The following is a 14282-nucleotide window of genomic DNA, read 5'->3' on the forward strand; positions in this document are numbered from 1 at the left end:
CCAACTGATTTTTGTATGTTGATCTTGTATCCTGCTACTTTGCTGAATTGGTCCACTACGTCCAATAGTCTTCTTGCTGAGTCTTTGGGGTTTTCTAAGTATACGATCATGTCATCAGCATAGAGGGATAATTTTACCTCCTCGTTGCCTATTTGGATAGGAGCCTGCACATCTTGATGACAGGAGACTGTCTATCTTTCTCCTGTGGAGTGGCTAAGCACTGACCTTTCTTTCAGTCAGCAGCACAAGTTGCCGACAACACCAGGAAGCCTCCTTCCAGGATGGTACAGCATGTAAAAATATGTACTATTTTATTTTTTTTAAAAAGGTGTATTATCTTACTAATGTGGCCGCAAAAATCTAGCCACCTGCTGAGATGTAAAACAAATCGGTAATCACTGGTTTGCAGTATGTTGATAAGTACTCCAGAGAAAAATAAACCCAGTAAGAGAAAATAGAGAAATAGCAAGTACAAAACCACTGAGTTGAGCTAGTGTGGCTGGAGCTTGGTAAATAAGAGGGAGAATGGTAGGAGATGAAACAGTGAGGCAGAGCCATGTCATACATGACTTTGTAGATGTAGTAAGGAGCCGTGAGAAGCCACTGGAAAGCTGAGAAGAAACATGATCAGTTTCAAGATTTACAATGTCACCTTGGCTGCTGTGTAGAAAATGGCTTGAGGTGGAGCAAGATAGGAGATTCTTGTGCCAAAGCAGGCAAGAAGGAGTGGTGGCTTGGATTGGAGGCCATGGAAACACCAAGAAGTGGACGGATGTGGGATATGCTTGGAAGTAGATTGTACAGAATTTGCTTGTGAATCAGATGGGAGGGGAGTGAAATGAAGTAAGAGGAGATTATGGTTTATTTCCCTCTTTGGGCTTCAGCCACGGAGTGGATGATCTATTCTTTACTGCAATGAAAAAGACTAAAGGAAAGACAGATTGAAAAAGAAAACCATTGTGCAACAATGAAAGAATCTTTTTAAAGAGAAAAGCAAACTAGGGGGGTAAGGTGGAAAACGTGCAAAAAATGAATGAATGGAAACCCAAGTTTTCTGTAAAATTTCACTGAAATATCTATTAATAATAATAATAATTAAAGATGACAGAAGAAAAAGAACAAACAGAAAATGAAGTGTTTTGTTTAGGATCTGCTAGGTGGAGGAGTCTTGTTGACATCTAGTAGGGAGGCTAGAAAATTGTGTTATTTTACTGAATACACGAACTCAGTGTCTGGGTAAGGAAGACACTCTGAAATAAAGGCTGGTGTTGAGTTTTAGACATCTCTGACCCACATGGCCGTATGAACAACTAGTCTGAGCCTTACCCTGTCGTACAACATGTACAAATATGTTTGATCCTATTGTTACAGTCTCTGGGTAAATAGACGTCCCTGGACTAGCTAGCTCTGGATCTTTCCTCTTGGCTCATGGCTGTCATCTCTCTCTGTGGTTGTCCTTCAGACACCTGGGACGGGGGTCTTGGCCCTCACTTCCTGATCCACACTGTCTCTCCTACCTCCTGTGCAACACTGGGTCCCTATCCCTTCTTTCTGATTTCTGAGAGAACATACTTCTAGCTTCCTCTCTTTTTACCCTGATTCTTAGTTTCTGAATCTATTCTAGAAGACTCTTGGTGGTGCAAACTTAAAATGCTGAACTGGTAACCAAAAATTTGAAAGTTTGAGTCCGCCCAGAGGTGTCCTGGAAGAAAGATCTGTCAACCCAATTTTGAAAAACCAGCCACGTTATGGAGCAGTTCTACCAGACACACATGGAGTTACATGAGTCAGCGTGAGCTCAACAGCAACCAGTACTGATTCTAGTTTGAAGACTTCCATCATGTGGCGTTGGTCATTTATGTTTAGATGAACCAGCGTTTATTATTTACAAAGCACATTCATCAATCTTGATCTGGACATCTCTGCCCTCAGCTCACTACCAGCTGGAACTTAAACATCATCACCACTAACTAACACAATATCTATTACCAAACCTGTCATCAAATGCTATGTGTTCCAGTCATTGCGCTGATCTCTTCGCATACATCATCTCATTGATTCCTTGGAGTTACAGCTTATCACTCCCATTTTAAAAGTGACTAAAAGCAAAACTGCTCCAAGGGCTTAGTGATAAGAAGACAGGATAAAACACTGCTACCAGAGGCAGGCAGCTAGAATCCACCAGTTGCTCTGAGGGAGAAAGACAGAGCATTTCCTCCCATGCTATTTCTAGCCTCTGAAAACCCACTGGAGGGTCAGCTACAAGTCAGTTCCAGTGTGACAGTGCACAACAACAACAACCACAAATTGAAACACAAGGTCATGTGCTGTATATCAGTCCCGTAGTGAGGACTAAAACCCAGAACAACCTGACTTTTAAAACTCCTCCTCTTCCTGCTGCATCCCACTATTCCCCCCCCCCCCCATGACTTGGATAATGCATCCCAAAATGAAATTGTGAGCTGAAATCTTTGCTTAGGACCCAGGGAACCCTTGCTAAACTGTCTGGCTGCAAGTAATCTCTGGTCCAGTTTCTAGAAGGAAAAATCAAGGAGCCAGGGAAGAATAGGAAGAACTTGGAGGGGGCTGGAGAGGCTGGGAGTGCACCAGTTCAGCGAAATGTCAGAGACAACACCTACAGGGACCAGTCTGGACAGTCACCAACAGATTGGACCACCAAAACTGAGTTTCTTCAGGTTCTGTTTGGAATCCCTGAAAGGGCAGCTGGCTGAGTGGAAAGCACAGCTGGGGTTGCAGAGTAAGAGAAGTTTTCCCTAAGCACATTTTTCAAAAGTGCCCTAGGCAGTTGTTAAGCTAAAGCATGGCTCAGATTCTTGTCAGGACATGAGAAAGCAGGACTGTGAACACTAGGCAGTGATGAAGGGGCCCATGCCAGGACTGCTGCTCAAAATCCAAGTTCCTCCCTTTTGGACTCACCAGAGTGGCAGGCCACAGAGAAGTCCCAAGTGCCCATCAGACAGTTACCAGCCCTTTCTTCCCAACCCTTTCTTCTTCCCATAACTAAAGGGTTGGTGTTGCTTTCCTATGAGGGTTTATGAATTAAAAAAAACAAACAAACAACTTGTTAATGAAGTGTCATGACAGTGACTGCGACAATGGGTTTGAATAGATATTGTAAGAATGAGAATGACACAGGATAGGGTAAGATTTGATCAGCTATTTATAGGGTCACTATGAGTAATAATCAGCTCAACTGCATCTAACAACAACAAAGCACATATACATCCAAAATTCTAAGTGTACAGCTCATTAATTACACAAATTCCACATACCCACCTGACTAGTCCCCAGGACACGCTTCCAGAAGATCCTTCACGCCCTTCCCTTCCAAACACTCCTCCACCCAAGTGTAATCCTAACTCTATCTTCTCTGCTAACAGTATGGATTAGGCTTTTGTTGGTTTGGTTGGTTTGGTTGTTTTGGTGTTTTGTTTTGTGTTTTTTTTAAAGCAACCACTATAAAAACACCACCCAATAGTAAACTGTAGAGTACAGATCACTGTTCTTACAGATGGCGGGTGGAAACAGAAATTGGTATGGCCATTTTCGAGGGGATTCTGACTATTGCTGTCAAAATTGCAAATGCATGTAGCTGTTGATTCAGCTCTACCTGGAGTAATTTCTCTTCAGAGATTCTTACCTGCATGAAATCATGCATGTAAAAGGGGCTTTCCCCCCACTGTTATTTGTGATAATGAAATGTTGTAGGCTACCTCAGTTTCCATTTGTTGATGATTGGGTAAATAAATTGTGATCCATCTGTATAGTATGTAGTACACATGAAGGACAAATAAAGGGCATTCTTCAAGGACTGATTCCTTAGGCTGTCATGACAAATTAGACAGTGTATAAGAACAAAATTTATTACCGTTATTCACCATCGTAAGAACAGTAAGAGTGGCAAAGTTTAACAGGACAGCAAGTAATAGATGTTGGAGAGGATGTGGTGAGAAAGGAACTCTTATACATTGTTAGTGGGATTATAAAATGGTGCAACCATTCTGGAAGGCAGTTTGGCGCTTCCTCAAAAAGCTGAACATAGAAATTCCAAATGACCCAGCTATTCTACTACTTGGAATATACCCTGAGAATATAAAAACCGAGGCACAAACTGAGATTTGTAAACCAGTGTTCGCAGCAGCATTATTCACCTTATTCACCATTGCAAGAACATGCAAACAGCCTAAATACCCAATCATAAAGGAATGGATTGAGAAATGATGGTACATTCACACAATGAAATACTATACAACATGCAGGAGTAATAACTTTGTAAATTATTACCCAACTTTGGAGGGACTGGAGAACATTATGCTGAGTGAATTAACTCAGTCCCACAAAGACAAATATTATATAAAACCATTATTGTAGAATGAATATAAGTATACAGGAGGGGTGGGAGAAACTGGAAGAAGAGGGATGTGGATGTGCAGGGGAAGGATGGGATTAGGCATTGAGTTGTACAATTTGATGGGTGGGAAGTGAGGGAAATTGAAAGAATTTGTTCAAATTTGTGTTCTAGTTTTTAAAAATAAACTAGTAGGGGGAAACCCCTGATACATTCAAACATTGTAAATAAATCAGTATAAAACATATATTTTTTAAAAAAAAAGAATGAAATTTATTGTCTTGTGGTTTCTAGAAGCTTAAGCCTGAGATCAGGATGTCAATTGCTCATTCCCTCTGATAGAGAACCAGTTCCATGCCTCTCTGGTGACATCTAATGACAAGAGATAACAATCTCTGGCATTGCAGCTGCATCACTCTACTTCTGCTTCCCTCTCCATGTGAATTTGTCCCTCTGCATCTCTCTGCCTCTGTGTTGCCCCTCTTCTTTTATAAAGCCCCCATTCACATTGGATTAGAATCCACCTGCTGACTAGTTAACGGATAACGTTTTCAAGGACCCAAATTCCAAACAAGCTCACATCCACATTCAGCTCACATTCAGGTGCAGGGGTCTAACATATCTTTTTGGAGACACAATCCAATCCACAACTGGGACCAGTAGTGACACTCACTAAGGATAAACAACAAAAGCATATTGCAGAGTCTGTGCCTGTGTCGCCACCTGCACACAGAAGGCAAAGCGGGTAATGAGCCAAAAATTAAAAAGAAAACCTGCTGCCGTGATCAATTCCACTTCACAGTGAGTTAGTGTCACAACGTAGAACTTCTGCATAGGGCTTGCTTAGCTGCAAGTGTTATGGACACAGATTGCCAGGGCTTCCTTCCCAAGAACCACTGGTTGAGTTCAAACCACTGATCTTTATGCTAGAAGCAAAGAACAGCGCATTTGTGCAGGAGAGGAGATATACCAGTTTGCTTGTATACACAAAACATATCTCTGAATGCTACACAAGAAACTAGTAACATCATGTCTCCAGAAGAAATTGAGCTACGAGGGGACGCCATCTCACCATACATTCTGGGCACTTTCTGGATTTTGAACCATATAAATACACTATATAGTGGTGGTGGTGTGTTGTATACCACAGAGTCAGAACGGACCCATAGCAGATCCTCCAGCGGGTTTTCAGAGGCTGTAAAATCACACAAGAGGATATTGCCCATCTTTCTCCCGTGGAGCAGCTGGTGGGTTTTAACTGCAGTACTTCAGGTTGACTGGAAGAGATCTATATTTGTTCCCATCCCAAAGATTTGTTCCCAACAGAGTATGGAAACTATAGAACAATCTCACTGATTTCACATGCAAGCAAGATTTTACTGAAGATTATCCAAAAACGACTGGAACAGCACATCAGCAGAGAACTGCCAGAAGTCCAGTCTGGGTTTAGAAGGGGTCGTGGTACTAGGGATATTGTAGCTGATGTTAGATGGATCTTGGCTGAAAGCAGGGAATACCAGAGGAAAGTATATCTGTGTTTCATTGACTATGCAAAGGCATTTGACTGTGTGGATCATAACAAACTGTGGCTGACTCAGAAGAATGGAAATCCCAGAACACTTGATCGTTCTAATGCGAAACCTATACTTGGACCAGGAGGCAGTCGTCAGAACAGAGCAAGGGAATACTGCATGTTTCAAAATTGAGAAGGGCATACACCAGGGATGTGTCCTGTCTCCATACCTTTTCAACCTGTATGCAGAACAGATTATCCGGGAGGCTGGGCTCTATGAGGAGAAATGCGGCGTCAAGATTGGTGGAAGATCTATCAACAATCTGCGTTATGCAGATGATACAACCCTGCTTGCTGAAACTGAGGAGGACCTGAAGCACTTGCTGCAGAGCGTCAAGGACTGCAGCCTTCAATATGGATTGAGGCTCAATGTCAATAAGACAAAGATTCCCACCACTGGGCCAATTGGCAGCATTAGGATGAATGGTGAAGAGACTGAGATTATTCATAGCTTTAGTTTGCTTGGCTCCACAGTCAACACTCTTGGCACCAGTAGCCAGGAAATTAAAAGGTGCATTGCCATGGGAAAGTCTCCAAAGTACTGAAGAGCAATGCTGTCTCTCTGGAGACTAAGGTGCGTCTGATACAGGTCATGGTCTTTGCAATCACTTATTATGCATCAGAGAGTTGGACAATGACTAGGAAGGATAGAAGGAGAATTGATGCCTTTGAGCTGTGGTGCTGGAGAAGAGTATTGAGAGTACCATGGACTGCTAGGAAAACAAACAGATTCATCCTGGAAAGGGTTAAACCGGGTGGCTCCTTGGAGGCAAGGATTCTGAGGCTCCGTCTAACATACTTTGGACATGTTGTGACGAGAGACTGGTCCTTGGAGAGGGACATGATGCTTGGTAGGGTGGAGGGACAACGCAGGAGGAGAAAGCCCTCTATGAGGTGGATTGATTCAGTGACTGGGGTAATCAGGATGGGAGTGTCAGAGATAGTGCAATTGGCACAGGATAGAGCAGAGTTTTGGGTTGTTGTACATAGGGTCGATATGAGTCGCAAGCAACTTGATGGCACATAACAACAACAACAACAACTTCAGGTTTGCAGCATAACACTTTACCACTATACTGTAGAGGGGGCCTCCAGAGTTCCCTGTGTAGTATAAAAAAATATTTTAAAAACAAAACAAAATGGCAAATACTCTCTAGAGAAAAACGGGGGGAATAAAAAAATGATAGAAAAATTATAGCTTTCAAAGATCATGCAACCACATATCTGATAAAAGTTTAATAGTAAAAAATATATAAAGAATTCCTACAACTCACCCACAAATGAGACAAACCAGTGGTAGAGAATGTGAGAATGGATAAGGGTGTCAGCAGAACAAAATTATAAACATAACTTAATGCTCAGCAGCAAAATGATGAATATGTTAATGATGAACATTACAAAATACATGTGAAGACTGCTAAAATAGCAAATATTCTGTTACACATACAAACTAAAAAAAAACTCATTGTCACCAAGTCCATAGCTGATTCTCCAGTGGGTTTTCAGAGGCTGTAAGTTACATGGGAGGAGATTGCCCATCTTTCTCCTCAGGGCTGCTGGTGGTTTTGAACTAAACACTTTTGGGTTGGCAGCACAACTCCTTACTCACTAGACCACTTTTTTACCACTAGTAGGAGAGGAGGGAGAAAGGACAAAGCAGTCAATTTAAACAAACACTCAAAAGACGTCAATAGACATTTCTCAAAGAAGATCTAGAGATGGAAAATAAGCCCTAGACCAAACCCACTGCAGTCAAGACAATTAGGACTCAGGACAACCCTCTCTTGGGTTCTGAGACTGTAAATGTTAACAAGAGACTGCCTCACCCTTCTCTCATGAAGTAGTTGACCAACTCTGTTTTCCTTTTGATTAGCAGACCAACAGGTTAGCAGTGCCACCAGCGTTCCTTACAAACAGGCAAGAAATACATGAAAAGATGCTCAACATTTTTAGTCATTGTTGTTGTTAGGTGCCTTCAAGATGACTGTGACTCATGGTGACTCTGTGAACAACCAGTCTGAACCCTGTCCTGTCCTGTGCCATCCTCACAATCTCTGACACACTTGAGCCCATTGCTACAGTCACCATGTCCATCTTGTACTGATCTTTTTCAAGTATGAACCTTTTCTAGCATCATGTTCCTCTCCAAGGACTGTCCCCTCCTAACAACATGCCCAAAGTATGTGAGATGAAATTTCGCCATCCTTGCCGCTAAGGAGCACTCTGGTTTCACTTTCTCCAAGACAGTAGAGTCTCCAAAACTGTTTGTTCTCTTGGCAATCCATGAGATTGATAACTTCATTAATATGGTTAGCAGGGTTCTTTGTTATGTTAATGAGATTATACTAGTATCCGGTAGATCTACACTTAAGTTATAAATATTTCTGAGTTATAAACAGGGCAGAATAGACGCAGAACCATCAATAAAAATACAGATGCCAAAGATTGCCAACAGTCACTGGAAACCAGGAGAAAGACTCATAGAAGAAATCAACATGGCTAATACTCCAGAATTGTGAGAAAACATACTCTGTTCTTTAAAGTCTTCCACTTGTGGTATTTAAAAAAAAATCATAGAAGTACTAGGTATCTAAGATACTAGCACATAATTCTTTTAGGATGAGTTCATGCACTTGTTCATGCAGTCATTAAAAAAAATACCCTGTGGCACAATGTGGGGAGACCACACGTAGGAGGCTGGGCCCACCTCCATCGACTATCGTCCATTCTAAAGATTTTTATCTGTAGGCTTAGATTTAGCTGGAAAGCAGACAAAAGATGTGCTCTCTCTGAAAAGGTGCTTTTGTCCAGCTACAAGGAGTGTGCTGGCTGTTAGTGTCCAGCTATTCACACCCTCAGGAGCCATCCGAGTGACTCTTCTCAAGTGGCCCCTGGCATTGGTGCAAGATTTTAGCCTCTTCTTCCTGGTAGGGAGACCTTTTGGCAGATCTGAGCCCTGCGTACACTGGGCAGGCAGAGTCTTGGTGAGGTTGAGGACAGTGGAATCCTCATCCTCTATGTGGGAGACCCACGCAGGCCAGACACTTGCCACACAGCCACCACCGTCAGCCAGGGGAGGCTTCAGTTTACTGTGACACTGGACTGGTTTCAGCACAGCTTTCAGGCGAAGACGGGTTATGACGAAAAGTGTGGAAATCCACTTCCTGAAGTCGATGTGTGTCTCTAGGATTTGTTTTCCAGCTGGTCATGGGTGCAGCACGGGATGAGGTAGGGATTCTTTTTGTGGCCGGTGGGGTGGTCAAGAGCCAGGCGCTGGCTCCTCAGCAGGTGACTGTCACCAGCACTGACCCCAATGACAACTCTCCCTAAACTCGCTTCCTCCCCTTTTCTGTCACATGTCACCAACCCATTGCCACTGAGTCAACCCCAACTCTTAGTGACCCTAACGGACAACAGAGAACTGCCCAATAGGGTTTCCAGGGTTGTGTTTTAGTTTAAGTACTGAGGCTGCTAGCTGAGGAGTTGACCGTTCAAACCCACCAGCTGCTCTGTGGGAGAAAGACAAGGCGGTTCCCTCTTGTAAAGATTTACAGCCTCAGAAGCCCCACGGGGCAGGTCTACCCTGTCTCCTAGCGTCACTGAATTGGAATGACCGTGGCTGCAGTAGAATCTTTACACAAGCAGACTGTCAGTCACATAGTTCTGCAGAGTGGAGGGCACATTTGAACCTCTGACCTTTCCGTTCACAGTTGAGCATTTAAGCCACTGCACTACAGGGGCTCCCTTTCACAGATGTTATTCTCCAATAATCTTCTTGTCCTCCTAACTCTATCTCATCCACTTCCCAGAGGGCCAGGCTGTGACTAGTATTCCAGAAAATTCATGTGAACTTTCCACTAATGTCCAGGGTCAGATGGTCTTCACTTGCTCTGGCCACCATCTTGGCCCATCTGCCTGGAAAGCACCCCGGTTTCTGCAAGCAGCAGACAAGAAGTTGGTGCAAGGTTGGCATGCCTTCATCTTGCCACATGCACATCATGCTGTCCTGCCAAGGTGGTGTGAAGTGCACATGCTTGCAGGACACAGAGGAGTGTGAAGCCCTGGGTGTAGCCCAGATCTCAGGAAGGTGGAGCAGCTGCCCTGATAGATTTGGAAGGAGAATGGAAGCAGGGCAGGCAGTGCCAGGCGGACGGGTGTGTCCCACCTGTCTAGCTTTCCTGGGTGGGGCTGGATGAATGTTTGGATATGGGTGGCAGTCACATGGCCCTGTGTGTTGGCCAGACTGCAGGTTTGATATAGAGGTCAGGGAGGTAGGCTGTGGTGGCTGGGCTCAGGAAGTGGAATAGGCGGAGACTCAGGGAAAACTCTGTCTTGGCAAAAGATGTTGAGAAAAGAAGACTGGTTTCCAGATGGCTTTGAGGAAGGCTAAGCTAGCTGCTTGCACATCATGGGCATGAACAGGTGGAGAAGAAGGTGAGTGGTCGGTGGGTGGACAGCTAAATGAAGGGTGCATGGACAGCCAGGTGACTGAGACCACCCAGGACCGAGATCTAACCTGCCAAGCCCGTGGCCCCCATTCTCCATGGGATGCATCCTCCAGCTGGAGCAGATGCGGTCCACTTAGCATCTTAGCTATCTTTTCCAATAAGTAACTCGTGTCTTCTCATCCTCTCTGAAACCTGTAAGGATGGAAGAGGACCAGGTCCCTTCTCTTAACCTTCTCTTGAGGTGGATAAGGTGATTTTCCTTCTCTTTTGGCAGAAGCAGCATCAGTGGGCAGATAGGATGCAGCACTGGTGGGCAGATGGGACCTTGAAGGGTCTTCCTTCTTCAGCCTCCCTGTTTGCAATCATACCTGTGAGATCATTCACCCCAAAAGCAAAAGGGTAATTAAATTAAAAACTCAAATGCACTGCCACCAGTTCTGACTCACAGCGACTCCACATTGGTGTCCAAGACTGTCAATCACAGTGGGAAGAGACTGTCTGTCTTTCTCCCCCTGAGTTGGTGGATTTGACACAAGGGAGACACTGGGCTTTGGGTTAACAGTACAGCTTGATATGGACTACACCACCAGAGCTTATCCCTAAAGACGTAATTACTCCCACTGATAATGTGTATTGACCTGAATAGGTTTGGCAGACGATATTTCTACAATGCCTATATATCTTCTCACTGGATGTACAGACCATCCTAACAGCACTAGCTCTCTGCTAATACTTAGGCAAAAGAGCACAGAAGAAGTAAGAAAGTCTAGTTTATGTGTGTCCTCTTGCCATACAGAGGTAACTTGGGGTTGCTGTGAAGCTGAACACTGTGACACTGATGTGTTAAATGTATTAATGGTTACCCATGGTGGACAGTGTTTGGTGGAGCTCTCCCATTAAAACAAGCTTGGAAGCAGAAGTGGCATCCACTTCCATAAATAGCTTGCCTCTGGAAACTCTATGAACATGGAGAGAGGATGAAAGTCACACAAGTGTTGAGGATTTTTGTTGATAGGGTCACTATGAGTCGCCTATGACTCGATGGCACTTAACAACAATAGAGAGAGATCGGCTGGCCCAGTGGACAGAAAGGGATGCTACCAAGCCAAAGGTGGGTGACTTTTAATCCGTGGCCCTCAGGCCTGTTTTCATTATTTTTGGTGAAACATTCTTCTAGGTCTTATAGCCCTGGTGTGTCCACTTGCCGTACAGAGGTTACTTGTGGTTGCTGTGAAGCTGAACACTGTTACACTGATGTGTCAAATACATTAATGGTTACCCATGGCAGACAGTGTTTGGTGGAGGTCCCTGATTAAAGCAAGCTTGGAAGCAGGAGTGGCATCCACTTCCATAAAAGCTTGCCTCCAGAAACCCTATGAACCTGGAGAAGGGATGAAAGTCACACAAGTGTTGAGGACTTTTGTTCGTGGGATCACTATGAGTCGCCTACGACTCAACGACACTTAACAACAGCAACAACATGTATCTTCTCAAAGCATCAATTCTTCTTCTATCATCCTTAGTCATTGTCCAACTCTCTGATGTATAGCAAGTAATTGTGAAGACCATGGCCTGGATCAGGCACACTAGACTGACATCGTTGTTCTTCAGTACTCTAAAGTACCCTGACAGCAGATTTTCCCAATGTAATTCATCTTCTGATTTCCTGGTTGCTGGTTGATTGTGGAGCCAAGCAAATGAAAGTTGTTAACAATCTCAATCTCTTCTCTGTCTATCATGACCCTGCCAATTGGTCCAGTGATGTAACTCTTTATTTTCTTGATGTTGAGCTTCAAACCATATTGAAGGTCGCAGTCCTTGACCTTCTGCAGCAAATGTCCCAGGTAGTCCTCAGTTTCAGCAAGCAGGGTTTGTGTCACCTACATAACGCATGTTGTTGGTAAGTCTTCCTCCAATCCTGATGTCATGTTCCTCCTCATAGAGCCCAGCCTCCCAGATGATGTTCTGCATATAGGTTGAAGAGGTATGGAGATAGGATACATTCTTTTTTTGTTTGTTTGTTTGTTTGTTTTAGGATACATTCTTGACATACATCTTTACTGATTTTGAACAATGCGTCTTCCTTGCTCTGTTCTGATGACTATTTCCTGGCCCAAGTATGTTTGTTGTTGTTGTTATGTGCCGTCGAGGGCCCAAGTATAGGCTTCTTATAAGCATAATAAAGTGTTCAGGGATTCTCATTTTTCTCAAAGCCTGCTGTACTACTAATAACTATTGGACAATTAGGAGCATCAGAAAGTCCCTGGAGGGGGTAAAGCTCAGTGGTACGGCATTTGACTACAGAAAGTCCCTGGATGGTGTGCAGTGGTTTGCAATTGCCTGTTGCAATTGATTGGTGGTTTGAACTGACCCATCAGTGCCACTAAAGAACGGTCTGGAGATGCCCTTCTGTAACAATGATGGCTAAGAAAACCCTATGGAACACAGTTACACTCCCCAACACAAAGAGTCACCATGTGTGGCCGTTAACTTGATGACAACAGGTTTTGGAGCATCAGAGTCCAAGCCCACTACATTGGACAGCTTTGCAGAGACTTCCCCATTCTTCTCCCCTTGCCTTCTACCTCACCCCCATCTGCCTCCCCAGATGACTACAATGGAAGGTTTGGAGCCCCCATCTCCTGAGTTCCAGGACAAGACTCCCATCATCTAGGCTGGCAGCTCATCCTGGAGTTGATCATGGAGCCAGTCCATGTGACCAAGAATTGGCCAGCTGGGTGGCCTGCGCTTCCAGGGTGGTGTCCACAAGGAGTCCTGGCTGGCTCCTGCAGGTCTGAGCTCTATGCCCTGGGGTGAGCATCTGAGCAAGTCATGGCAGTTCTTAGCTTCCATCTCCACCCCCTGCCTGGGACTGCCCTGGTCACCCTGGGAGGGGGCCAAATCGGAGTGAGCAAAGGCTCCTCCCTAGCACTAGAGCCTCAGGAAGGGCACCAAAGCCTACCAAGTTCACTTTCACCCCAGGGAGTAGGAAATATTTTTTAGGGTGTGAAGGTGCAGGATCCCACTGTCTCGCAACCTGACACAGCATAGTGTCTCCTTCATGGCTCAGCTCACAGGCTTAACCAATCTCAGTGGCCCTGACAGGAACTAGATTTATCTAGTTTGCCTGCTTTCACGTGGTCTAAAATCCTCAGACCCCGCCCTGGCAGCAAAGGGTGAAGGGCAGGCAGGGAACTCACAGCTCTTGTATCTTTGTACCTACTTGGAACCCTTTCCAGAGTTATTTAATTTCATCCTTGTGCCAATGCTACCTGTTTTGGGGTGTTTTTTTTATGTGGGAAAAGCAATGACTTTTATTGTTATTATTAATTTCAATGAAAATTTATTTACAGAGACTTTGGATTTCCATTCATTCATTATTGCACTTTTCTCCTCATCCACCCCTCCACCCAGTACACTCCCCTCTTTGAAAAGTAAAAGAAAAATTCTATCATTGTTTTACAATACCGCCCCCAGGTCCACTCCACTGTGCAGCCTTCGCTCTGGACTCCTGTCATGACAAAAATACCTAATCATATATCCCTTTTAAAACAGTTTTCTCCCTCATCTGTTTCAATGCAGTATACATTATTATCCAATCTTTCTCAGTCTCCTCCCAACCCCGATGTCAGTCCTGTTTTACAACAGTGGCACCATGCAGTATTTGTCCTTTTGTGACTTAAATACTTCACACAGCATAATGTCCTCCAGGGTCACTCATTTTGAATAATATTGCATGAGTTCCTTGGGGTTTTTTGGGGTGTGTGTGTGTGTTTTTGTTGCTTTTTTTCTTAAATTTCATTAATTTTCATGAACATTTACAGAGATTTTGGGTTTCCATTCATTCATTGTTGCACTATTTTCTCTACCCTCCCCCTTAGTTCGTTCCTCT

At 44.1% G+C, this 14282-nt stretch overlaps 1 pseudogene; it reads left to right on the forward strand.

Moving 5' to 3' along the window:
* LOC102854232 overlaps positions 1–13064 on the forward strand; it is a 58512-nt pseudogene extending 45448 nt beyond the window's left edge.
* The last annotated feature ends 1218 nt before the right edge of the window (positions 13065–14282 follow it).

This window comes from Elephantulus edwardii, unplaced genomic scaffold, assembly GCF_000299155.1.
Source record: "Elephantulus edwardii isolate Elephantulus edwardi_28Jun2011 unplaced genomic scaffold, EleEdw1.0 scaffold00033, whole genome shotgun sequence".
NCBI classification, from domain to species: Eukaryota; Metazoa; Chordata; class Mammalia; order Macroscelidea; family Macroscelididae; genus Elephantulus; species Elephantulus edwardii.